A 19,415-nucleotide genomic window follows, 5' to 3' on the forward strand; every position below is an offset into this window, starting at 1 on the left:
CTTCAATTCCTTACTAGATGTTCCTTCCTTCACCTTGGGCATAAAATCAATATCATAGAATGGTTTTCTACCTTTCTTTGTTAAAAGGCCATATCAAGCACCAAATGCCAACTCTCTATTATTATCAATTGAAATGTAATATTCTGAATCTTAGGGGTCTACATAATCTTTACTTGGGAACATATAATTTCATTTTTGAGAAAGGGATATAAACTTGCAACATGCATCTCTATGGTGAACACATTCCTATTAGTATGAATAGTTTTGCACAAATATGACATGACCGATTATTATTATGGATGTGAATTTTTCATTTCTTCCTTTTATCACTAGGGCACAAGTGGGAGGCTTACTTTAAATGATTTCCTCTAATTAATCTAGAAACAAAATATGACCACCAATGTCTTCTATTGCAAAAACCAACAATAAAATCCTAATGAAAATCCATACTTGATTCTTGTCGTAACGAAATGAGCTACACGTCTATGGTTGTTAACCACTCTCTATTGAGAAAGGAGGATATAATTATAAATAGTAAGACTTAAGCTTAACCCACTTAAAAATATTGAAAAGGGACACAATTCACATAATGTTGTGGCACTTATTGCCTTGGAAAATGCATAATTTTATGTATTTGTTACTTCTATTCCACTTGACTATCTAATTAAGATGAAATTTATAATGGATTAGTTCTTGATATAATTCCAAACAACAAATATATATTTGGATGAGAGAATGCATATTATATTTTTGATAGAGCATTATTATCATTAAAATCGATAGATATTTACTTATTTAACATTAATATAGCATAATATAGATTTGTGGCACACCCAACCCCTAAAGTCACCTTGAGGAGGCGTGGTTATAATTTTTTTTCTTCCTTTACTAAATTCAAACCCCATTTCTAAGGAAACCATTGTATTATACTCATCGAGAGCTTTCATTGATGTAAATTCCATCTCACTCTAAGCTTAGAGCAATGGAATATGGCCCCTGAAAGATTTTGTACTAGTGTCATGTCAACATGATTGCATCGCTAACTTGTCACTTTAGGGTGGTTCCTTATCAGTACCAGGGCCACCTGGCCCTACTATAACATCCATTGACTCTAGTTAACTTACTTTATGCATATTTGAATGAGTAAAATTATTAATTAATTAATTTAAATATTAATAATATATACATATTATCATGACATTATAAATATACAATAATCATAGAATTATAAATATACAATACATTATGTTTATATTTCTAACATATAAAATCATAGGTGAACCCACACACATTCCTTTTTAACTATTCAAAAACACATACCTTCATGCTATCTCAAATGGACTTGCCACATGGTGTGATTTGATGTCTTTAGAAACAATCAATGGTCAAAAGGGTGTATTGAATTTTTTTTAGGGTGGATAGGGTTTAATTCTCTCAAGGGTCATGATGGAGGGGTTTGGGCCCATACTGCTCACTGGGTATGTGGCACCTCTCCATTGTTGTTGAACTTCATTTGGATTGCAAAAAACATCCTGCCCATTGATTTGATACCACCAATCAATGTCTAGTTGACTTTCCTTTGTGCTTCCACATGATTCCACCATTCCTCGTTTCCCAAATTATTGTCAAATGAACATCCATGTTGGAAGGCATTCCCTAGATCATATTCACTTCAAATATTCCATGTGAAAATTGGGTTTAGCCTTTGGTGCAATGGGCATACATTTGGGAAATTATTTTAGCATACCTCTAGCTTACAAATTTGGCACATGCCCTTGCATAATCATCACAATTTGGCTTGTGCCCTGGCATAGCCATCACGTCTTAGGAAACACATGTTGCCATATATGGTGGTGCATATGTATTTACATATCATATTTTATATATCTTGCAAATGATTTTAAAAAGGCACATGGAAAGCCCATTGGAGCCCTTGCACTATGAATGCAATTGGGACAATATTAGAGATGTCAACCATGCTTAAGAAATTAATTTCTAGGCACAATAAATCGATTATAGGGACATGGAAAAGGCCATAAAATCATAGCTTGACACATATTATAAATGCCTTAATAAATTTTATACTTGAGTTCATTTGATTGTAATTAACTCTTTAAATTGTTTAGTGTTTTATACGAGTTCATTCGATTATAATTAACTCTTTAAATTGTTTAGGGTTTTCCCAAATTGATATTTGGAAGCTTCCCCTAACACGTACAATCTACAACCTATAACGTGGAAATTTTTTATAGCATGTAGAGTTTACTTATAGAGTAAATTTAGATGTTCTCTTTTTCATCAAGTCTATTTTATTTTGGAGATATAATCACTATTTTTTTTCATTATTAAGACTTTTTCTGCATGCAAGAAAACAAATATTAAAGTAAAGTTTTAATGGGCCTTTAAAGGCATGTAATTTACATAATTTAAATTTTCACATTTCATAATAATGTATAGCCCTCATCAAGAAATTCTAATTGAGGCCATAGGGGTAGTAAACCAAAGGCTATAAAGGCTTGAGAGAAACCTATTACTCAACTAGCTTTTGGCAATATAAGGCTTTAACCACTCATTACACATTTAGAGGAAAAAGGCTAGACTAAGGCCTATTTTTTGTTAGGAACATAATGCATATAAAATCTCTTGTGAGTTGAAAATAGAATGCCCACATATATCCTTATAGACTTGTGACAACTCAATGAAGCTCTTACACTTACCCATGGCCTTGAGTGAGAGCTTTCATTCAACTTAATTTTTGTAAGTTGGGCCTTCAAAATCACATTATAAATTAGGTGAGAATGTCCATAATTACGCCATTTGTTTTTAATAATTTACAATTTCAATGCCTTAAATTATTAGCTAAAACTTTAAACCATTTGTTTTTTTCCTCAAGAGTACAAAAGCTCCAAAATTTCAATTACAAAGACCTCAAATCCTAGTTAATGCACAAAAAGGATCATGAACCCAAGGTTGATCCCCTGTATTAGAGTTTTTATGGAATCATCCATTCCTTAATGAAAGTTATAGCTTCTTAACCTAATATTTTTTGTGAATACTTAATCAGCTTAGTCTTCATTAGAAATACAATGTATTCCTCCTTGGAGTTGGGTTCATGATACAATTCAAAGTAGTTTTTCCATTATCAAATTTATCTAGAACTCCCTTGATTGGCCAAGATATTTTATTGAGAAACCTACTAATTGTATCTTCTCTGTTGATTCGACTCCGATTACTGCTCAAGATGTTTATTGTGTGTTAGCCTCCTGTTGCAACAGGTTTCATATTTCATGATTGACAGTGGAAGTGCCAAAAATGTTCATCTTTTCCATACTGCAAAAGTTCCATTTTTGAAAGATTCCTCGGTTAAAGGAAGGCCAAACAACTTAATCTTGGCTTCCTTAGGTTTAAATTTCTTGTTTTAGAGATAGAGAATAAATGTCTGCCCAAACAGCTTAAGCTGGGAAGATTAATAGCTATGTAGAGAATGAAGGTGCCCAACTGTCTAGTCTGGGCTCTTGGAAGCAATAAGGGTAGTTTTTAGATAGGAGGGCAGTTAAAAAGAAAAAAGCAATCAGGGTTTGCAAGTCTAAGTGCACCCTTCCTGAAGTAACAAAAAATGCTAGGAGTATTAAGCTGGGTAGGTAGCCTGGGGTTGCAGAAGCAAGATTATCTTCAGTTTTGGCCCTGACAAAGAAAGCTCATCTCATCAGTGGCAGAGGTAGCAAAGCAGTGTTTATGGCAGAATTCTGAAAAGCATGTTTAATTTCCCTTCACCCCCCCTAAAAGTCTCTTACTAACATCCCCCTAAAGGACCTTGGAATCTGCCCAACAAGTCCTGATTTCATTTCATTTTTGTGAAACATCAAGTCAAAGTTTTGGCTTTCTCCATGAAAAGAAGCCACATTTCTTGTACAAAAGTCATTTTTCCACTTTCTATGCAATTCCTATGTATATCACCACTTCATAGACTTATCATTGTTCCCTTTCCATTTACACTCCACCAAGCCATATTAACTTCTAATTGTACTATGTAGCTCCCTAACTATTTCCCCATCCCCATTTACTACTAAAATTATATGAAATCCCCAAAAATATTAAATAACCCCCCCCCTTGGCACTATAGCCATATGTTTTAGTCCGGGAAATAGTAGCCCATCTGGGGCTCCTACCAACCCTTCCGTGTCCTAACCTGGAATTAGTCTGACAACTGGTCACACTAATAACCTTTTCCCTTAAGTCCTAACCCTACAATACTCATTTCCCGCCCTTGTCCTAAGGTCACGCATGTAAATATATTTCACCCCGTTTGTATATAACCCAAAACCCACTTTCCTAAAGTTTTCCCCCCGCCAGAATAAAACAATTAATAAAAAGCGCCGCGGGCCCCATCCCTAACCATCCGCCGCGTTAACTGTGCCGCCGACCGTCCGATCTGGCGCGCCCAAGATCTACGGTGGGTGGGTCTTTTGGTGCCCCGACGTGCCGAGGGTTAGCGTCCGGGAGATGGGCGGTTTTCCCATCGTACTCTCGCCACGCGTCGCCCTCCTGGCTGTGGTGGAGCCCCTTCCTTCGAAACCGCCTGCGCACAAAAGCGGTGCGCCTGAAACCAGATACCGCCCTCCCCTGTGTGACGTTGGCGCCACGTCTCCCCCATGACGTCACCTCCACGCCTCCACTGCTCTGCTGCGATTTCCGCCACCTCATCCCTTTCGTGCCCGTGCCCTGCCACCGTGTCATTGCCACGTCACCGCCCCATCAGCTGCCACGTTACTTATCCGTACCCGGGACCCGCCGATGACGTCACGCTGACGTCATCCCGAAAAAGCGCCAAAATGTCATTTTTTGCATAAAAAGCGCGCAAACGACCGTTTTATTTCACTTCTATTGGTCCATTTGCAAAACTCTGGTTCACTGTTTTTACCGTTTTTTCATTTCCAAAGCTTGAAATCGACCAACCAAGCTGTTGCGGCCTGCAATACGACTCCATAGCTTGCCATTGCACCAGCTTGTCCTCCCTCAGTGCCGTTTTAACCAGGTATTTGCCAATTTCTCCCCTCTTCGCTCCTGTTCTTCCATGTTTTTCCGTTGTACATGCTGCAAACCTGCAAAATTCCTCAATTGGCAATTCTGCTACACCTAAGACTTCACTAAAACCCACTGGTAAGCCCTTATTTCAAAAACAATCTTGTAAACCCACACCCGTTTACAGTTTCACCGTCAAAAACTCCATTTAAAGCTTGGCCTCCAGACAAAACCTTGTAAGAGCTCAGCATTGCCCAATTTCACCTCATTCCACTGTATAAATCAGTCCATTGAAGTCATAGTAACTCCTTCCCCTTCTGCATTTCTCCTCGCAGTCTTTAACTCCAGAGAGTTCACTAAGAGAAGGGAAGTTGGCCCATAAACTTTGCAAAGTTTGTCTCTCTCATAGCATAAGTGCCAAGCAGTCAAGCTATTGTTACATTTGAGTTCAGTCCTAGGTTCCTCTGCTACTCCTTACAAACAAGTTTGTTAGCCAGCTATTGCATTGACCTTCCTTCCAAGCTCAAACAGTGAAAGGTTCCATAATGGCCACTCCATCAGATCTGAGCATCACTCCCATGAATCCACCAAGCAAAGAGCTTGAGTCAATGGCCTTGGCTGACACAGATTATCTTATTCAAGACCTAGTTGGGAACAGGAATCATTTGCATACCTACTGCCAGCTAAGAAACAGCTTTATAAACAACACTGACATGTATGGCATATGGGAGTCCAATTTGCCACATTATTTCCTCCCCTCTGTCAATATTTTTCCTGAGATTATTCACCTGTGTGCTGCAAACTATGATCCAAATCAGAGGGTTGTTAAGTCTCCATCTGGGAGCATACTTTTCTACATCACTCCTGACTCCATCAACCAGATGTTAAATTTCAAACAGACTGAGCTACTATTGCCTTTCTCCATGAAGCACTTGCTGGATGAGGCCTCCTGGCTCCCTGGCCCCAGGATTGAGAGAATTGCTAAGACATTTATGAGGGCAGATTGCCAACCTAAGGAACCACCTCCATTCCTTTATGTCCATTTCAATGAGGTGGAAAGCTACTTGTAGACATGATATCCTATGTGTTAGGCTTCAAAACAAGTGAACATGTGGATGAGACAGTGTTGGTTCTGTTGTCTTCATTCAGCCAAGGACAGCCTCCTGCTATCAAGTATAATTATGCCAAGTTCATAGCAAACAAAATTCATGACCAGCTCACTAAGCTAGATAGGCAGGGAGTTTTCAAATATTCCTCATACATCTATCATTTGTTCATGTATTACCAGTCTGAATGCTTCCAATGCCCTATCAAGAAATTGGATTCAAAGGGAGAAAGAAGATCTGTTGTCTTCTGGTCATCAGTATTCCATCAAATCCAGCATTCTCCTTACTCTTACTGTGAGTTCATTGACCAGTTTGTTTATCCAGTCTCCTGCCTCTTAATGAAGGCTCCTCCTCCCAGAATAACTTATGAGATGTAGAAGATACTGCAGCTATCTAAGAGCTACAAAGTAGGTGATTGGTACCTATACCAGAATCACACTGTCATCAGAATCTATGGCTGTGAGCTTTGTCCTTACAGGCTCCCAAGATATGTACCAATGAGGCTGTTTGCCTTGGAATACTACAGGCAGCTTATCAATTCAGATCTGACTCATTTTCACAGCACCAAGAAGAAGGCTCGACTGAAATTTAAAGACCACCTAGGCCCCTTTATCATGAACAAGAAGGAAGGTTGGCAAGATGCTGACCTGATACTCAAGGATCAACTTAAGTTGAAAAGAAGTTTCTAGTGGGTCCCTTATGACCCACTTGGCTTTATTAATGCCAGAAGAGTCAAATATAGATTGACACCCTATGATCACTGCAAAACCCCACACATTGAAAAATATGCTAATCAAGATGCATGGGCACAAGGCACCTTAGTTGAAGAATTCACTCAGGAGGAAATTTTGGAGCAAACTGCTAAAGATCTTGAAAAAACTCTTGACTTGGATTCTGCTGACCAGGTAACTTTCAAGCTGCCATACCAAGTTGAAGAGGGCACATCTACAGCTGCAGCTTCACAAGCTGCCCAAGGAGCATCTACATCAGCAACAGGTACAACTAAAGGAAAAGAGCCAATGGAGACAGAGCAAGGAATGGTCACAGATCAGCCTGCCACTTCAATAGAACAAACTCAAGGGCAGGCCCCTCCTCAACAAACAGAGGCGCTACAAGTGCCACCTTTGCAAACTCCTGTCAATGAAGAAAGAAGCAAGAAGCGAGATAGGGAAGAATTTACACCAGCTAGTGGCTCTACACAGCAGCCTGAAGCTAAAAGGCAAAGAGTTGATCCTCCATTTGAGGAGGAAGTCAGTGAAGAACTCATAGAAAGCCCGAGAAGGGAAGCAAGCCAGCATACAGCTACAAGCTCTTTCCAACAAGAGCAAGACAGACAACATGGCATGGAGGTATCTTCCTCCACACAACAAAGCAAGAGACCAACTAGCATCAAAGCCAGCTTTAAAGAAATTAAGGCTCAAAATGAGCTACTGAGAGTGCAATTGTATGACCAATTCCTAAAGGCAACACCTGCCAAGCAGGAAAGGTTGATGGCAGCATATGACATTAAAGAAGAAAGGATGATTCTCACCCACTTCAAGCCCAAGGTTCAGCAGCCACAGTCAGTTGCAGACTATGTCAGGACAAGATTAGAGGTCCTAGCCAAGGACATTCACCCCATGGATCAAATAGAGTTACATAAGCAAACAGGGGAGATGGTTTATGCCACCCTGGTAGAGAAGGCCACGTTGGCTCATGAATTGAAAGAATCTTTAAAGAATACGAATACTCAGCTTGATTTGGAAAGAATGTCCTCCACAGCCAAAGACAACAGAATTAAAACATTGGAGGACATTATTGTGGACTTAGGACATGATCCTAAGGATCCTAAAGGTGTGAGGGCACTTATGAAAAAGAAGGATGATGATATTGCTGCATTAAAAAAGCGATTGAGGTTGCTTCCCACTGAGCACCCTCAAACAGGAGAACTGGTGAAAGAGAAAGAAGCTGAGGATACATTGGACCTGCTAATGCAAATGAACCAGAGAATAATTGAGATGGAAGGGGAGTTGGAGAAAGCACTACAAGGCAAGCAGGGAGAGTCAATTTCCCAGCCACCTCAAACAGTTCCAACTGTTGTTACTGTTCCTCCTATGCAAGCAGCAGCGACCCCTCCAATTATTCCAGCTACTACAACAGCTACAGAAGCTACAGCGGCAACAACAACAGCTCTTGACTCTAGCATGAGCATGGATGAATTGACAAAAGTTGTCAAGGAGCTAGAGCTTCAAGCAACAGAGATAAAAGAGGCCAAAGAAAAGTTGGCCAATCTAGAAGGAAAATATGATAAGTCCAAAATGACAGTGGCTGAGCAGACAAGGGAAATTAAAGCCCTGAAGGACAAAATAAAGGCCTTGGAGAAAGAGCTGTCTTTGGATAAAACCTTGGCTGAAATAAAAAAGATTCTGTGGGCCAAGATTAATCAGTCAATCACAAGCCAATGGAGGTCAATTCAGGCCATGTATGAACAGGTAGAACTAATTGGCCTAGCTCAGTTTGAAACTCAGAGAGCCAAAGCAGCATTGGGAAACATGCCTGAGCAGGCCAACAAAATGATCAACTTTTTAAATCATCAGACTAAGGAAGAGTTGGCAGCACTGCATATCATGAACAGAACAGACGCCATATTGACAACAAAGAGGGTGCTCGTATTAAGAGGCTTTGTGCAAACCCTAGAAGCAAGATGTCGGGAAATACAAAGGGATGTAGACAATTTTGAAGTAAATCTTGCAGCACTACAGACTAAAGGATTTCCCAGCCTACTGACCAGCGCTGGAAGGTTATTGACACGTGACCAATATGCAACCAGGCTCAATAATTATGTCACAAATCAGCTTACTGCTTCATCAGGTTCTCCAGCACAAGCAGAACCTCCTTCAGGACAGACTCTCTATGACAAGCTGGAAAACTTATTTTACATAGAACATGAAGTTAACCATCTGTTTGAGATGCCACCCAACTATTACAAGTACACAGAGGCTGATGAGACACTCGTCAAGATACAAAAGCATCAGTTACCTCCCGAGGATTGGTGGCAGGCAATGCTGGCCATTTTGCCCAGGTAATTTCAGTTTTTGCCCCTTTTTGTTTATTTCAAATCTCGGTCAGCTATGAGTCAGCAAAAGGAGGCACGAAAGCACCGGACAGAGCGGTCAAGGAACGCGCAGAGCAGGTTGGAGCAGTGGAAAAGCAAAGAGCTGGGACGACAAGCCTAAAAGCGCGGATTTTTGAAAGCGCAGCCCAGCCGACTCAATTGGACTCAAAAGTCAAATTTTTCTGACAGAATGAACAACTGTTACATTCATATTTACTGCGGCATTTATTCTTTCAGCTACTACTCCTTAAAAGTTGGCGAAGAAGTTATGAGCTATTAATTCATCATCTAGATATTTTGTATCTTGTTTTTTGTATATATACCACCCTCTGCATTGTTAAAAGGGTTGGTTGGTTGTATAGCTCCAAGAGAGACTCGCTCTGTATACCTGATGTTTTACTTAATCAAAGACTGTTGAAAAGCTTGGAGGAATGACTGTGTGCTGTGTATTAATGTTTTGAAGAATTGAATGTGGAATTCTTGTGCTACAACATGACTCAATAAGTGCTTCCTATCTCTGTTTCAATTTCATATATGTCTTTATCATACCTGTATCACCATCTAAATAGCAGAAAGAAAGATTAGTTTAGACTTGGTTTAATTGCCCTCTATGCTCAATTTCTGCTGTTTCCTTATGTTTTCATCTGAATTAGTAATGAATATGAATTCCCTGTGGCTCATATTTCCCCTAATTCGCTCATGTTTGACAGTTATCTAGGGATTCTTCACTGCTCCTAGATAGAGCTCATTCACCTTCCCTCTGATAAGCTGAACGAGAGATTCTTAACTGCCTCGCATTCCTAGCCCTCATTCCATCCTTTTAGCTTGAATCATTGTTTCATGTGCAGCTAGCTTGCTCCATATTTCCTCTTGTGACCAAGACAACGCACGAGCAGTCCTACTCCTTGACTCCACGCCAAATGGTTCTAAAACTTTCATGCTATCCCTGCCTCTTTACTTGAAAGCATCATCCTTCCCACCAAAACTCAAACAAAACCCCTTGTACTCAATAACTAGCCTAAAATCATCATCAACAAAGCTAAATCCTAAAGAGAGAGCCCTCTCTGACTACTGGTAGGCTAGGACTTGCAGTCCAAAGATTAGTTTGTGGTTACCTCGGCCGTATCCCTCAAGGAGCCAAGGGACAACCTGAGTGATAACACTGTGTAGACAACTCTACCCTCTCAACATACATACATACATACATACATAAATACAACAAACCTATTATTAAAGGAAACAAGTGGACAAGACACCATAGTAATCTCTATCCATACTTTCACCAATTTAACTTACAATCATACCACCAAGGAAATCAAAGAATTAAATTTTTTACAAGTCCTATGCTAATGACAAAATTTATGAAACCTCCATAACCATGCATCACAAGTATTAAATAGTAAATTGAGTAAGAAATTATTTAGGATTACATATAATCACATATAGGAATTCATGATCATGCCATATTTTCCATATTTGGAAATTAAACATAATTTACTTACTTGATTTAAATAAAAGGTTTCTTACAATTTTAATGAAGGGTGAGCCATTTTCCACCCATTAGTAGGCTAAATAGTGCATAAATTTCTCTTACAGCTGGCCATCCCCTAGATCGACCAAATATCGTCAGAGGAACTTTATTTCAATCACATAAAGTGTAATAATTAAGGCCACTCTCCTTCATAACCAAAAAATAAACAAAGTTTCCCTTCAACCCTTCTAAGCCAAGAGATTGCCCAAAGCTATGGGTAGTTTCTCAAATAGCTTGCATAGCACAAGGGATCTCCTTCACTAACCTAATAGTCCCTTAGTTACCTCTCCTACTAGTGCTTTTGTGCTTTTCCTAACAAGACCAAAAACTGAAACTCTTTCTTGCAACTTAGTGTTAGGATGCTTGTGCTTGATTTTCTCAATCCAAAAATGGATCTAAAACACTATTAAGCCCTACAAAAACTCCATGTTAACCCTAAAATATATTTTTAAGCCCTATATATTTGGTTATTACATTTATATAGTTATATTGTTAGGTATGCCAAAACCTTTCGTTGTACCCTTCCATCATAACTGTACCCTTTGTCCTCTATATATACACCAAGGAGACTTAGTCTTAGGATCATCACATCCTATCTTGTATTGTATCTATTGTAAAAGGAGGTTCTATGCTTGAAATGGAATTTGTTCATTGAATTCTTATCATCTATAAGGAATAAGGTTCATAACATTTGGTATTAGAGTATATCGATTGATGATAAGTAAATAAAGGGAAGATATAATAAGGTTTGAAGGAGGTGAAGGACAAGATAAAAAATGGTTACCTCTGCTTATGTATCAAAAATACCTACCTCTATTCATGTAGAATAAAAATGTAGAAATTGATTCAAGGATATATTCCAAACCATGTTTCAAATGGCCATAAATTTGGAGGAGAGAATTAATAAGGTAAGATGAAAAAATCCACAAAATTTCAAGTAAACCCAGTTTGTAGTTTTTGAAAAATTAAGCATCATCACTTATATCCATTTTTATAATATCTAAAGATACGTGTATTAGATGGATCTAATTTTTGGTGTGGAAGAGAAATAAAATATTAAAAACTTGCTCAAAAAATTTCATTGAAATCCAATTTATACATTGTGATAAATTAGTTAACAAAGTTTGTTGCTATACTCATATCAGATCCCACGGTTGAAAATAGATTTTTGAAGGGTTTATCTATATAATATGGGAATTATTTTATCCATTCTCCTTGTATTAAATACGTTGATCCATGGTGAGAGATCATCTAGTATTGTACCTATTTATTGTGGTATTTTATGATTTGGAGTTCCCTTACCCTTGGTCTTTATTGACATCTACAGGAAAACCTGTAATTAAATAATCCAGTAAAAACAAACAAAAATCCCAGGAAAATCCTAGAATAGGCTTGGTACATGCAACCCATTTTTCTGTTCTCATTGATAGTTGATTTCATTAAGTTATTTTTCAGTTTTATTGCATCTTTTGGTTATGTTGTTGCAGGATGTCATACATAAGAATGGTATGGAGATCCCATTGTAACTAGAAACTATAGGAAGAACAATTGTATGTCAATAGAAAGGCCATGTTGTCAAGGAAATTAAGCATGCAATGACTAATGCAAGAATATTTCTCCCTTTCTTGATCAACTATTCTAGTGGTGTTTTTTTGGAAACAATAGGAGATAAAATTGATGATTGTTACATTTTCAATGTTGCAGAGTATGTGGGTTATGATATTACATGGGACAAAGGGCACATGTAGGTAACATACATGTCACTAGTATTTATATAACTTTTGAACTCTCTCATGTGGTTGGATCAGATTCAAAGTAGCAAAGTTTATATTGTTTATAAAAGGTTTAGTGGCTAGGTACAGGAAAAAATGGAATTACATTGTTCAAGTCATTAGGTATTGTTATTGTATTCAGTGTGTCCTTTATATATGGCCTCAACTGAACAATGCTCCTGTTAATAGCACAAAAAATGTAGCTAAACTTGATGATAATTAGAATATTTAGTACTGCACTATAAAGGAACTAGACTAATGAGGAAGTCGATAGAAACCTGGAAAATATGAAGACAAAGCATCATCAACTTGTATATTAGGCTAAGTTGCACAGGCTCCTACAAGAAGGAACTAGTAATGTAAATGTAATATGGAGAAGTTTTTGAAATGATAGTCAAATCTTGAAGGTGCAAGAGAAGGTGAAGTAAATGGAAATGGACTCGATAGATCATCTAGGACAATAGTTACATATAGTAATACTTAGATTGAACATGTTAATATACATATTTGTCCTACTACAGACACATGTTTGCATAGAGATGTGGCACAACAACAAAATTTCATAAATGCTTCTTGCAGTACCTCTTTCTTTGATTGTTCTAATGTGTTGGCTTCCTCAAAATGGAAAGTTGGATTCTCATAGAATTAATGTAGGGTTTGAACATATTTCAATGGGCCCTACTTCATGTAAATTTGTTTAAATTCTTATTATGAAGGACTCAAAGTTCTTAACATATCTATCTCTAATGTTGCCACCATTTGAGAGTGAGGATGTGCTCAAAGTGAGGGTGTGCAAAACAATGGTTTGAGGTCTAAAATTCATTAAAAGAATGGTGAATTTTATTTTCTAGCACATATTCTAAAATATTGGAGGCATGAAGGGTAAATAAGATTCTTGTAAGAAAGGAAAAAAATGTTAAGGCTAATTCATCAATTTTTGCAATTACTATAGTGTTTGGATGGAAGGAAGTACGAAAAAGGTTGCATGAATCTATTGGACGGGATCATGGATTTTTGCTTACAAGTGCATGTCTTAAGTCCAGAGGTGCATCTATCTTACCAACTAATCATAGACCTTGTGCACATGTGGAGCATCATTCTCAAAGACGGAGTGATATAATAGGTGTGGTTCATAATTATGAGAATGAAACATTGTTTAAAGAGAGTGGCTGGTATGAATTCTCTTTAAAACAAGATGGGTGGAGTACAAACTAGTTTCACATTCTAGAAAATAGAGAATACCATTGTTTCATTATGATACTCAGGGGCATCAATAAAATGGATTCGAGGGTAAAGGAATATGACTCCATGAAATTATATGAAAATATTGGAAAGGATGATTGTACAAATAAATCATGCCATATTAGATAGAGTGCAATCAATAACGGTTATGAAAGTGTTAATGCAAGTGCCATGGTTACATGAATGAAGGGAGAGAGTGGGACTACTAATAAGATGTCTAGTAAAACCATATAGGATGGTTGCATTTGGAAAATTAGGTGACTCTTTGTTGCCAACTCTATATTGTTTGCATGAGGGCAAACAAAAGCGCAGGCATGGGGAAGATGTAAATTCACCAAATTGTTACCTTTTTCACCATTCCAAGCATCCATTTTTAGTGAATTTTTCATAATCCTTTAACCATCTATTATCCATATTTCTATTCTTTGTGAATTACCAAAACAGCATTAAAGTATTTAATTATCATTATTTTCCTTTATTTTCAATGAATTAGAAAGTATTATTGTTGATTTTACTAATGATGGTTTTCCTAGCTTGGTTCCTGTAACTTTTATGTAGCTTTCAGGGTTATCAATTGTCATTGTAGTTGCTAGAAGCACCACAGAAATACAACTACCAGAAGCACAAGAACAATCCAACTACTGGAAGTGTAGAATGATCAAGTTAACATGAGTCACTATTTCGGTAGATACACAAGGATATATATGCATTTTCAGTTACCAGACGTCCAATATTAGACCGCCAATGGCACGCTTATCGGTTGAGACATTTCCCCACAAATTCAGTGAAAATAACGTCATGGGTTTTATTTATAGCATCGATAACATGATTTTATGTTATTGACATTGCACCCAAGTCGATTTTAGAAGCCTCCGGGCAGAGATTAAAAATTCAGAAAGCTCGTGCCAGGAAGAATGAAGTCATTAATTTCAGATGAAATTTTTGGGCAAATGAAGCAAAATTTGGAAAATATAAAACATGGTTTTTGTTCAAGACATCCCCAAGTAGGTTATTTGTGTGAATTTCCTCCAAACAATGTGTCGATTGGGAGATATACATGGCTCTTTAAAAGGGCCTGTTGAGACTCGAATATGTCTATTTTTCCATCACATAGTACCACTATTTCATAACCTAAATTATGACATTTTTAACTCATTTCATACCGTAATTCCACAACCTATCACGAAATCACATCTTACACCTTATGGTTGATTATCATTAGTTTTCTTAGCTTTTCTATGATTAGAGATGATTTAGTCATGATTTACTAATGGCATTTTTTGCTAGGTTCATTTTTTGCAAGGTTCCATTGCCAAAATTCTTCACAAGCCAATTAAACTAGTTGCTACAGGTTGAGTACGGAATAAATTCTTGCAGGTGAAAATATCCAATTTGGAGCTTCGACATCTCGGAACACCTTTGGGGAAAACCGAGGAATGTTATTGTCAAAAATGATTTTCTAACACCTTCCCATGAGTTGGATTGCACCCAAGTCTCACATGTGCATCTCTAGAAGAAAATAAACAAATTTGCTCAAAATCCACATAATTTTCAAAATGCAAAGTTTGACCTTGATTTGCGTGCAGTTGCAGGCGAATCTTGAAAACATGGGAAAATGGATTTTTTTACCAATATAAAAAATTATCTATAACCAAAACCATTTCTCAATATTCGCTTTGGTTCAAAATTTATACGCGGGTCTTTGAGGCCATTTTTATAAAAAAAACATTGTTTTTCCAAAATTCTAGATCTTGCTCGAATTTGCAAAAAGAGCCAAACATCCAACTTCGGGAAAGCTTTCAGAGGAAATGGAGTTGAATGTTAAATATCCAAGAGATATTTTGGTTGAAAATATGACAAATTAGTTTCCCTCCAAACAATTTTCCAAAATTAGCCATGGTTAGGAAGATATGCAAAAAGCTTTGAGGCCAATTTGTTAAAAATATGCAATTTTCCATAATTAAGGAAAATGACTGTTAGAGTCAAAATTCGCCTTGTAAATTTTATAAATGGCTTAGCCATGGCCTGTGTGGAGGAATAAAAGGATAGATCAAAAGGATTGATGTAATAATTTTCACTTTGCCTCAGAAGGACTGAAAGAATGTATGCATATAAACTTATGTTTTGAATTTTAATACAACTCTGATTCTGCACTCAATTTGTTGTAAGTATTAATGTGATTTTGATTTTTAAAGAGAGTATTTCATTAATTTAGACTTGCTCTAGGAGTGGAAAGGGCCCACCATCGCTTGGAAGTAAGTTTTGTAAAACATCATAGCATAGATCTAGACGTAGGGATTTTATTTTAAAAGCATTTGTTAATTAGATCTCATAATTCTGATTTTGTACTCAAGACTGTAATTTGTTTTCTTGAAATTAAATAAATACTTCCTCTTCAACTCGTTGCAAACTAACGAATTGTCTTGATCAATGATTTTATTGCATAAATAATCCCTTTGTTACAGGTCTACGATTGGAATACTCAAAGGTGCTTCTTAATTAGATAAACAAGAGATCGATAACTCTGTTTCTTTTAGATATGAATTGAAATTGATTCCATAGCTTACTAATTCACTATAATTTCTCGTAACATTATGTTTTGGCAATCAAGTATTTGAAAGCAATGCAACGAGACCATTACATCATTGTTTGGAGTTGTAGTTTAGTTTCGAAATTCATTATAATTGTAATCAGTTATTGGTAGAACCATTAGTTAATGTGCTTATTTTTGAATGATTTCTTGAGTTTGATTAAAGTAATCTAAGGATAAAATAGTTTCTTATTTTGCAATATTTTATATCTGAAAGCATGCCAATTAGAATCTTGCTTTACTTAGTTTCTTTTGAGCATTTGCATAATTAAATACTTGTCAATTTGTTTCAACACCCGGGATTTAGCTTAGCAATTAGATCTCTTTTCAATTAGAAGCTTTCTTGCTTTTCATAGCATAATCATTTCTTTGCAAGAGAAAGTCCGAGTGTGAAATTGATTGCGCAAGTAGAGATATTAGTTTAATGCGGATTGATTTGGTTTTCATTTACTTTTGAGTTTCAATTACGAGTTTCCTGATTATGAAGAGTGAGCTTGCTTTCGAATGATTTATTTCATTTAGATTAGGAGTCTTGAATTGAAGGTTTTTCATAGATTAAGTTGCAATGAGTTTCTTTTATTAGGATCGTTCAAGTTAAAATTGCTATCATAGGTGTACTTTTTGAGCAAGTGTATAGTGTGTTCTTTTAAGAATTTGTTTTAAAGCAAGTGAGTGGTGTTTTTTTGTAAGTATTGATTAGAAGTTATTTTACAGAAGTGATTGGTGTTCTTTTATAGCAGTAAAACCGTAAATTGATTTTGTACTCTAATTTAGGTTAGATGCTCTGATACTTCGTTACCTGTGCTTGTTCCTCGAATATTACGAGCCCCAAATTGATAATTTAATGTTGGAATTATAACATATATAATTTCCCCAACATTTTTGGCGTCATTACCGAGGAGGTGCAAAAAGGATTAGAGCATAGTTTCCTTCACAAGTTTTCGGTGTGATCTTAGTTGAAGGGCAACTAGAGGGCGGAGATGATGGTAAGATGTGAGTGAAGAGCCACGCATTCGCTTTGGTTTGGGGTCACTCCAAAGTCTGGTTTTCCAAGTAAGCGAGGATTTCAAGTTTGGTGAGTTTTATTGCAATTAGTAGTTTTAATTCATTTAGATTAAAAATTCAAGATCTTTCAAGATAAAACATTTTTGGGGTGCTGTAAGAACCCCTTTGTGCTAATCCATGTTGCAAGATAGGGATCATCAACCAATAGAAGAAATTCAAGAATGATTGAGAGCTTGAAGAATGTCCCTCGAAGCACTTTCTCAAATCCTAGCAGTAGCTGGGATATCTGCTTCTCAGGAAGAGTTCACCTTGACCACATTCAAGAAATTATCTATCTCTCCATAGCCAAAAAAAAATTTGGAAGTCTCCCTTGATTCCTCTTGTCTATCCACCAAGGAGATTGAAAAATCATGTACCAAATCCGATGAGGAGCATCCAGCTAAACCTGAAATCGAAAAACTTTCACCATGCCCAACTGCAAGCCTTGTATGCATTCCTGAGACCAATTATCCAAGTTTTCCTGGCATGACCAAGGAGGACTTTCACAGTGGTCCAAATGAAGAAATGGGACAATACCATCAAGATTGCATCAAGCATTGGTTCCAGATCACAATCCAATCAAAGTACGACTCTCATCTTCAAGTACTCTTTGTATCACATCTTTCAAACCTACTAATTTTTCATGCTCATGTATATTCTAAATTTTATATGTTAAATATGAGCATGAATATATCCTTGTACCTGATCCGCACATGGCTTCATTAGAAGTTCTCTTTCAATTGAAGGATGACATATTTTCTCCAGTATAGCACAAAAGTTAGTATTCTAAACAAATAAATAAAAATAGTAAAGAGAAAAATAAGTCCTTTTGTGAAAACCAGCTTGTCTAGCTCAAATGATAGGGACTTTGCTTGAAAACCAGGTAACTGGTGGGAAAGGTTCCCAATAAAGTTTGTAAATTTGTATGAGTTCTTCAATCATGTATCTTTCAAGTCATTATGTTTGTACTCGAGTTGGTTGATGTGGGATCCCTTAAGGCCCACCTTCCAACAAGCCTTGTCCCATCGACATTAACAAATTATCTGGGACCAAGGTTAGAGTTAGATAAGGTACCTAGGAGCCTACATGCCTTAATGGTAGGTATCTTTGTCATCTACTAAGGAAATACATCAATGTTTCTTGGTGGATGAATTATGCAGTCCATTTGACTTCGAAAAATATATTCATGGCTAGTAGAATGTACCTAGTGCCTTGATTCCCATTGACATTAAAGGTGGGATATTTTTCCATGGTTAATGACATCCTCAATGGTCAGTAATCCAATGATTCTTGCTTATGTTCGACATCAACACCATTTATTCATATATGCAATATTTCACACGGGTGTGTAGCGGTTGAAGACTATATGGTTTTATGATCTCAACATGGGTTTACAACAGTTTGGATTTTTGTATAAGACTTTCCATTTTCATTTGCAGCAGCAGTTAAATTTTCTCAGTTGTTTGGAGACATACAACTCCTCAGACATGGGGGAGAAGGGGACCTTTAGTTCATCCTTCATCCTTCAGCCTTCTTCGGTATATCAGATCAGTAGTCACATCATCTCCAGCCATTTCATCCTCCACTTCATCTTGCAGCATCGGGCACATCAACGACAAAGGTAAAACTTGAGGTAAGTTTGGTCTATGATTATCTAATTCATTAGAAGGTTAAAGAAGCTTAATGATTCACCACTTATCATTCTACACATTTCATATTTCATAAACCATTATCCTTATATTTCCTTCCATTCATTGCTCATAATAAAAGTACTTACACTCTGATTACAAGACCATGTTAAAGGAAAATCCTTATGCCATATTAAAAAAGGCAGTCCCTATAGAGTCTTTTCCTCCTATGATAACAAGCATTCTATTCAAAGGATGAATTCATTGTTGCCATGAAATTATGAAAGAAACCACTTATTGGTCTTACGATGACAGAGTATGCAAGCACCTATTCACATACCTACCATCTCCATCACACCTCATTTCATCCATCATCTCTCCCTCAT

The sequence above is a fragment of the Pinus tabuliformis genome, chromosome 1_2, assembly GCF_031772625.1.
Source record: "Pinus tabuliformis cultivar Carrire ecotype Pingquan chromosome 1_2, CPIR1, whole genome shotgun sequence".
Lineage (NCBI taxonomy): Eukaryota > Viridiplantae > Streptophyta > Pinopsida > Pinales > Pinaceae > Pinus > Pinus tabuliformis.